The sequence below is a fragment of the Meleagris gallopavo genome, chromosome 5 (assembly GCF_000146605.3).
Source record: "Meleagris gallopavo isolate NT-WF06-2002-E0010 breed Aviagen turkey brand Nicholas breeding stock chromosome 5, Turkey_5.1, whole genome shotgun sequence".
In the NCBI taxonomy this organism is placed as follows: Eukaryota; Metazoa; Chordata; class Aves; order Galliformes; family Phasianidae; genus Meleagris; species Meleagris gallopavo.
In genome coordinates, this window is record NC_015015.2 from 40,639,245 (window position 1) to 40,646,741 (window position 7,497).

At 35.9% G+C, this 7,497-nt stretch overlaps 1 long non-coding RNA gene across 1 annotated transcript in view; it reads left to right on the top strand.

Annotated features, from left to right (window-relative positions):
* Positions 1–6,359, top strand: part of LOC109367848 — a 13,369-nt gene extending 7,010 nt beyond the window's left edge. Inside the window, exons 2-3 of the long non-coding RNA XR_002115351.1 lie at positions 2,987–3,090; positions 3,320–6,359. This is a non-coding gene — a long non-coding RNA (uncharacterized LOC109367848). The remainder of the gene's footprint in view (positions 1–2,986; positions 3,091–3,319) is intronic.
* The last annotated feature ends 1,138 nt before the right edge of the window (positions 6,360–7,497 follow it).

Sequence of the window (7,497 nt, forward strand, 5' to 3'; positions counted from 1 at the left end):
TTTTTCTTTTTTTTCTACCCATTAGAATATCTGAATACTTTGTTTCTAATAATGTTCATCTATTAATCTTTGTGATGTGATGAAAATCTATGTATGTAGAAAAGCTCAAGGCCGTTATGTTTTCCTGACAAATTCTTGTCACCTCTTACTCATCTTTTTATTACTAATTATCTATTTCATTTTTTTTTTTCAGTATTCTATGAACCCCAACTGATCTACACTAGTTCAGTTTTTCATCTCAAATCTTTTTTTTTAATATAGTCTCTATGGCTACGAGTCATACTATGTAAATTTAGGCAACAGATTTAATGAGTCTTGCTGCCAGAGATTAGAATAATGCTGCCTCCATTTTAACTTGTCACTCCTTCAGTTATGTTAATAGTTTGATTCCATTTGGTATTTCTAATGAAGGCTGAAGCTAAAAAGACATTAGACACATGGAGTTTCTATTGTCATTTGCAGAAATTCCTTTTCAATGGAGCAAAAACCTGTCCTGTAGAGAGTACATTTAGGTTTACAAAAATACATGAAATATTCTTGCAGAATGAATTTATTTTCATGTTGCTGGTTAGAGTTAAAAAATACATAGCTTCTTAATATTTTGTCGGAATCTGTATATTCACTTTGCTATCAGGCAGGATGCCTTTTATACCTCTCTTAATCTGCCTGCTCTGGCTGTGCCTCTGTGGAAGTCAGCAGTAACCTTTAACTTACTGGGGAACCTGAGGAACTTGATTTCTCAAGACAACTGGACCAGTTGCCTCTATCATATAATCTTTGAAATATTCTGCACCTTCCCAGTGTTTGAAAACAGCTTAGAAAAAAAAAAATTAAATGAAAATAAACTGGTCCTCTTTTTTAAGGTCAAGCAAATTACACAGTGTTCAACTTGGCCTCTCAGGGCATTCTGTCAGAACTTTATGATACCTCTCTGTACTAATAAGCATGTATTTGTCAGGTGCTTAAAATGATAGAAATAGAATGAAAGATCTCAAACTCAATTAAAACTTTTTCTGTATGACCCATGTACTCTTTTGTTTTGCCATCATCCTTGCAAAATTGGAATAACTAGATGTCAATTGCAGTGTGTAGGAGTTGACAGGTGAAACATCTCACTTGAGAAGGTGAGTTTGTCCAAGACTAAAAGCAAAAGCATAAGCATAACTAGAATTTTACACACTGAAAAAAAGCACATAGCAATCAAAATTATGTGACTTCTTTTCTCCGATGCAAATCACAAGCAATTTCACAGAAACAGACTGAATGTTCCTTCCCTTCCCTTCCCCTTCCCATCATCCTTATATCTATGCAACCTGCTGCAGAAATACCTAGAATCAGATTAGGATTAGAACATAAACTAGTGCAAAGCAATATGGCTCCTCCTGATTTTTGTGAAGACATCACTTTAAACACAGTAAGTGGACCTTCCTCAGGTGAACTAATCCATTTATGGCTAGCCTTTCTCCTTATTGTCTTAGAATCAGGTACTAACACTTAGAAATTAGATTTTGGTTATATCTTCTATATCGCGTATCTTTTTTATTATATGAGCTGCTGTGTGCTGTATTTAGATTTGTCACATTTTTTCTCTTCTCATTAACTTTTGTCAAACATGATCTCACTAGGAACATATTTGGGAAAATGAGTTCATCTTAGCATTTCAGGAATCTTTGATCCATTCTAAGATCAGTATTTATTCAACAGGTTAAAAAGGAAATTATAGCCTAAGGTCAATCTCATACCAAACTGTTTTGATTTTGGTTAGGAAAGCTAGAATCAATCACTGCAGCAAAACCTTTAGTTTACATTTTCCATCATTCTGCTGTTCCATTTACTACTGACTTGATTGCACATTTGCTACAGAGCGGCATTTAGTGAAGAAGAGAAAGAACACTGAGCTGAGGGCAAAGAGTATCATGTTTGTTCTGTTTCTCTCTTTTTTTTTTCCTAGCTGCTCACATTGCATTAGCATTGGAAACATTATTTACGTTCTCTCTTACAGCATGTATATTGGCATGCAGGGATGCATATCCTCTAAATCATTTCTGAGTAGAGACAATTAGACAGAAGTTACAATGAAATTCATAGTGTGGAGATGATTAGCATAACTCTGGATTTATTGGAAGGGCTAACAAAATTCCCCAGCAGCATTACAGAGTTTGCCAAAAGCTTATTTCTGGGGAAAAATAAATAAAAAATTACTGTTGTACTGATAAAGTAAATTGCATATTGTATGGGAACTTTTGAATTATGGCCTGAACCACTGTTTGATCACCTGAGGCAAGGACTGAGTCAGCCATGGGAGTACAGGTGAAGGCAATTCACCTGTGTGACGGGAAAGGGTGGAGCCTGGCTCCATTCCTCCTAGACCCCATTTAAGGTTTGACTGCAACTGGAGAATGATCTCTTTCTGGACATTGCCCCCTTTGGAGTTTTTTTACTGTGAACCTAGGACACAGCTGATGTTTCATTTAGTTTTTATTTTCTCCTTCTACCATGATAATCTTTCTAGTTATACAACCTGTAAGATACCAGCCTAACCATGCTACACTGCTAATTGTTTATTAATAGATTGTACAAAAGTTTTAGTGAGAATCTGGAAGTCAAAAACTTCTACTATTAATATAATTACCCTACTATTATCCCAACATTTAATTTAATGGGAGGGAAAATGTGTAAGGCTTTTGGGAACAATCATAAGTTATGGCATTAAAATTTCTCACGCACAAAATCTGTCTCATGGTCCACAAAGAAGCTTGGCTGAAGTTAAGCAGGCAGTGAACGTGTGAGTAAGGAAAGAAATCAGGGAGCAGCTGAGAGAACTTAATGCTCCCCTTAAAATCAGTCCAGTGTGTGGACGATTGGACTCGCCCATAGCAAGTATTTGTCTTTTCTGAATGGGGGGCCAGAAGGCTCATTTAGGTAAGAGTTAAGTGCTTGAATTGGGCAAAAGATGTGTCCCTTAGATCGGCTTTTTAATCCACAGGTGAGAAAGCATCTCTTCAACTCAGTTGGGGTTGGCTGGGAAATGGGAAAGAAAAAGAAAGAAACACAGCAACAACAACAACAAAGTGTAACACACGACAAAAGGTAACCAAAGTCCTCATTTTGTGAGCGCTTAGGTGTTGTGAATACATGCGCAGTCAGTCCAATGAGGCCTTAAAACATTCAAGATGCTTTGAAGGAAAACTATATTGATTTTAGAACTATACTGAGCTATGAAGCTTTATGTTTTAGTCCGATTAAGGGGAATTCTCATCAGGTTTTCTAGCTGTGCTGAGGTTCCACTTCAGTGATATAACCTCTATCTGCTTTAAAGGAATCTAGCAGAGCTACGAGATGTGGAGAGTCTGAATTTGCAAGACTGATGTTCTGAAATCACCCAGGGAAAAGATCAAGACTGTTTTTTTTCTCCGTGATGGTGGAGATGGATGGTACTGCCCTTGCAAGCAGAGAGGAAAAATTGCTTCCCAAGGTAATGAGAATAGGAACTAGATGCTGCATCAGGGACAGTCTTTCTGCTACTGGTTATGCTACACAGATGCGGGAGGGGAAATCACCTGAATGGAATATGGAACCAAGCATTGCCCTCACGCAAGGAGCGTTCTGTGACTGTGTCCCTTTTCTGACCACATTGCCTCTCCATTGTCATCCAGGTTTTCTGAAACGAAATAGGGAGGCTTAAGAATGCCACTGAAAGAACACGGGGCCTGTGGCTGTTGGCAGTTTTTGTGTGATTGGAGTCTGTATTTGTGAGCATGAAGTTGCAAGCACAGAGATCATGAGATTTTAGACATGGGCTCTTCCCCTCATCTGTCAAGCTGAGGAAGTCATTCTGTGACAGCTGAGAGAAGCCACCTCAAAGAAGATTGCTCACATGATATTATATATATTAATTTTATGGTTATAATCTTTTGCTGTACTTGCATACACTGCAGGTCCACTAGCAGGGATTTCTACTCTTCTTGACTTAAATCATCAGTCATCTTGAAGCTGTACAACAGTAACTCATGCAACAATAAGAGTAGCCACTAGGCTCCATAATGGCATTGTTCTCTTAGGAAACATGTACTGATTTTTGACTTTCTCAGATTGCTGCTTCATGATAATGAGAATGCAAACCAGAGCACACTTTGAATGGAATGAAAATGTTGAGAAGGTTAAAAAAAGTGTGCTGCCATTCAGTTGATGTCATATGTTAGAGGAGGAAGAGTGAACAGCCTTTGCAAATGCAGCCAGTAATGTAGATAAATAACAGATGCAGCTAGTGACCTGAATGCATTTAGAGAATTCCAGCTGCTCCACTCAATGTTTAATAGGCTAGAAGTTACAATTTATTGTTACATAAATATTCGATATATTCCTACAGCCCTGACGCGTAGGTGAAAACAACAATCAGCATAAAGAGGAACATAAATTTTTATTATAGGCTTCACTTTAGCAACAGATGCTCAGTGAAAAGACTGAAAGTTAAGGTAAAAATGATTACTCCGGGAAACTTATCAATCACAAGAAATGCTATGAAAGTGGCTTCATATATACAGGGATTTTAGTTTAGGAGGCTTTTTTTTTTTCTTCTTCAGGTTATGGCAAGAAAGAGTCAGTAGTACACTTAATAAATGCAAATGTCTTGTGGTATATAGAGAAAGCTGAAGTCTGAGATGAGAGAATTTTAATTCTTCCTGCATTGTAGTTAAACTTCTTTCTGAAATCTTCCAAAACTCTCCTGCATTATGCAACTTCACAAGAATCTGTGCTCATGCTTAGCAGTCTAAGAAGTAATAATGGTATTTTCATTAATCATAAATTTAGCATGGTAACAAATTTGTTTTGAGAAATGCATGTTCGAGTAATAAAGTGTTTCCATTCAGCAATTCCCAATCCAGTTCAAGTAGGAAGAGAATGAACTTCACTTTTGATACATACCCTTTTCTTTGATATGTGCGTACTTCAGATGGCCTTTATTAATTCCATTAGAAGTAGAGTTAGGAAAGAGTAACCTATGGTAACTAAAGTGTTTTATCATTTATTAACAATGGAACTCATTTAAAAATGAGCTAATTAGTAGGAGTAAGATGTTGATATTCACTGAAAAATGATATGAGCACTATAAAAGAAATTATCTAAGTACTAGCTTATGTTAACCTCCTCTTCCTCAATTTAACTTGATTTCTGAGAGCTGAGCTCTTTTCTTATTAAGTTTTATCAATCCGTTGTCTGGATGCCACTCAGTTGTTTTTATATGAATAAACTGCTCAATCAATCAGTAATTATTCTTTCCACACGAAAAGCTACAGTAGGGTGGTAAGGTGAAGAGGTGGTGAATGAGAGTGTAAAAATAATTAAGTGGGTTTTATGTTGAGCTGTGTACAATTAATATTCATTCTACTATTTTTGTTGCCATTAGCATTAGTATTATTTAATCAGTAGAAACCTAAACTCATTTCATTGGTGATTTTCTAGACTTTGTTTTTTTCCATATACAAGATATTTTAAAAATGTGTGTAAACACAGAAAAAGGTATAAACCTACTTTAAAATCTCCCTGACTCGTGTCCTAAAATTTGTTTAGCAAAGGTATTGTTATAAACAGTATGGACTATAGTGAGATTGTGAAAGCTGTTGATTTTTCTTGATTTTGCATTGTTGAAAGCTTTCTTGACTTTGCATTTGTTGAAAGCAAACAAACAATCAAAAAAACTACATTGGTTTATTTCATTTCCTTCTTTCCATAGCACTTTTAGTTCAAATTCCTTTTTTCCACACATCAGGTGTTGACATCCTGCTTGTCCAATATGTAGTATTAACATGGAACAGTCATGCCTACTAGGGAAAGTTCCTGTTTCTGCTTATTAATTCTAGAGATAATGGACATACTTACAGAAGAATTCATGTGTGTAATTGAATTTCTCCATGCAGAAAAAATGGCACCCATTGACAGTCATCAAAATTTGCTGAATGCTTACAGAGACCAAACTGAGGATGTGTGCATAGTTAGGTGATGGGTGGTGCACTTCAGCTGCAACACCATCTTAGCAAGTATGAAACAGTGGGTCATCTCCACTGATGCAGATTTTTAAGAGCATGGCACGCAGGCTCTTGTTCATCACTGGTGTAAACGCATGGCAAATGGTAGTGACTATATTGAAAAGTAGAATTTTATAGCTGATAATTTGCTGTATCAAATAGCATTAGTGGGATCTTTGTATCTGATGTAGTTTCTATGTAAATAAGGAGGCATTACTTTCTGAGAAACCTACAGACACACCTTTCCTTAATGTGTATTTGCAAATCGAATGCCAATTTGTCAGACTGCCCCTCTTCTGCCATCTGTTGTGCAGCAACAAAATATTGGCAAGAAAATTCATCTTCTACTGCCATATCAGCAACATCCACCTTTGACATCATGGGCCAATATGGTAAAATAGGAGGCAGTACTATTGAAGCAGCCCTCATACAAGCTAATTTGGAACTCTTACTGTTTGAAATGTAGCTGTGTGAAGGATCTATACTGTTCTGCAGTTCTCATCAATTGTTTACTTAGAGTCTTAAAAATATGTAACTTGCTAAAAATAGGAAAATCTTTATATAAAAGTTATATATATAATAACTTATGAACTGTATCTGTATTTCAAATTGCATTAAGAATATTGTTATCAGAATAATTTGAAATATGCACAGAGTTCCTCTCCATGAAAAAATACTGATTAATTCATATTCATGTTGCCCATTCATCTCGTTTTGACAGTGAAATCTCACAAAGGCATTCAGCAGAGCACTCCTCACTTTGCAGTGAAATTAAGTATCCACTCAACAGTAAATTGCTTGGTTGTTGACTGTATATTTGACTGTGTTCGCTCTTAATGCTTTTAAAATCCATTAACTTTAATGCATCTTATCTCAGATTGACAATGTTTTTGTATAGAATAAGCAGTTACCATTAAGTCAATAGGAAAACAAAACAAAGAAATTTAGCTGTGAAATTCTGAGAGTTTATAGATATTTATTAGGAAATGCCTGTAACAAAATTATGAAGCAAGTGCAAAACCACATCAAAATATAGGAACATAACTACATTTCCTGGGATCAAATAATCAAGATTCATATCAAGTTGCTCTGAGTTCCTTAGTTTAACTTCTTTTTTCACAGAGACTTGAAGGAAGAGACTGATGTCTGGTGTAATTGATTAGGTATTAACATTAGCTCCAGATGACATGAGGGGTAATGATAATGTGTATGATTTATTATAGCTATGTGTACTGCATAATGCTGCTACACCAACTAAACAATTATTACTGGTTGCATTAGCTCTCTGCACTGAAGCTGATCTCATGCTTGATGTCCAGTAACTTATTCTCCTTGCAAAAGCTCAACAATATGACTGACTAATATATTTCTTGCAATTTAAGCAAGATGAGCATGTTTTATTAAAAATTCCAGCATTATATTGAAGAAATTGATGAATCACTGGAAAACATTCATCTAAGATACTACTCTA